We start from the raw sequence: 1,308 nt of genomic DNA, 5'->3' as shown, positions 1-1,308 counted from the left end.
TAGTTGTTGGAACCTTCAAACTGAGACAGTCCAAGATAGAACTACAAGTTCCTGTGAGCCATTGACCTTTCCAGTACACTCAATAAAATGGTTACTCTATAAATGCATTGAGTTCTTTCTTTCATTGAAATAGTTGACTTTGTACACTATATTAATTTTTTTTTTTTACATATCTATGAGAAATATTGTATTTAAAGAAATTCTGGTAAGCCAGGGGGAATCTCAAATAGATTTTCAGTACTGTTGTCTTCATAATCATCATCAGCATCACTTCACCACCTCCATCATCAAGGCTGTTGCTTATGACTGTCATCACTGTCATCATTGCCTTCATCATAATCATCATCATTATTGCCATCATCAACAATTCACATAAATTTCACTGTAGGTATTGTCGTCATACACTGTCACAATGATCACCACAACTTCCATTATCATAATCATCATCCTCATAATCAAAGCCGTAACAAGTGATAAGGGAAAGTTAGATTCAACAAGTGCAACAAAAGAGAAATTAAGAGACAAATACTGCCATCTTATAAAAATGAAAGACAGTGTGACTGAAAGCTAGGCAAGGAAACTGAGAGGTAAAGAGAGATTAATTGGCAGGCAGAGAGAGAGAGATAAACAGACAGACAGACAGTGTGACTGAGTAGTATAAGTGATTGACTGGTAGCCAAGAAAGAGAGTGTAATTGTGTGTGGTTTAAGGGAAGATAATGAAGTGAGTGATGAAGGGGCAGAAAGAAAGAGTGGTAGTATATGGAAGGCAATGGAAAACAGAGACAAAGAGAGGAAGGTAAAGATGGTAAGACAGAAGTATAGAAACATAGATATTAAGAGAGATAGCGACTCAAAATGTAAGAGTGTCAAAGATGGAGTGGGCGATACACAGACAGACAACAAATAATTGTGTTAAACATTTCTCCTCTAGGTTCTCTCGAAATTTTCTTTCCATTTCTCCCTCTACCTTCTCTTTTCATTTTCTCTCTATTTCCCATCTAGTTTCCCTCCCCAATTCCCCTCTAGTGTCTCTCCAAACTTACTCTCCATTTCTTTTCAAGTTTCTACCCTGGTTTCTCTCTCCATATATTCTCCATTCACCCTCTCACTTCTCTCCTTATTTACTCTACATTTTCCCCTCTGGCTTTTCTTCCCACTTGTTCTTTACTTCCCCTCTAAGTTCTCTCTCTAGTTACTCTTCATTTTCCATCTAGTTTCTCTCTCCATTTATTCTCCATTCACCCTCTCACTTCTCTCCTTATTTACTCTACATTTTCCCCTCTGGCTTTTCTTCCCACTTGTTCTT

The 1,308-nt window shown here is 37.4% G+C and overlaps 1 long non-coding RNA gene across 4 annotated transcripts in view; it reads left to right on the top strand.

Moving 5' to 3' along the window:
* LOC106883168 (uncharacterized) overlaps positions 1–1,308 on the top strand; it is an 83,413-nt gene that overhangs the window by 62,503 nt on the left and 19,602 nt on the right. Inside the window, exon 4 of one of the 4 annotated variants that reach the window (XR_008264779.1) lies at positions 4–73. The exons of the other annotated variants lie outside the window; for them this stretch is intronic. This is a non-coding gene — a long non-coding RNA (uncharacterized LOC106883168). Of the gene's footprint in view, positions 1–3; positions 74–1,308 lie in introns of those variants that run through there. 4 annotated transcript variants of the gene reach the window in all.

Source organism: Octopus bimaculoides, chromosome 8, assembly GCF_001194135.2.
Source record: "Octopus bimaculoides isolate UCB-OBI-ISO-001 chromosome 8, ASM119413v2, whole genome shotgun sequence".
NCBI classification, from domain to species: domain Eukaryota; kingdom Metazoa; phylum Mollusca; class Cephalopoda; order Octopoda; family Octopodidae; genus Octopus; species Octopus bimaculoides.
This window is presented reverse-complemented; position numbering and strand designations above follow the sequence as displayed.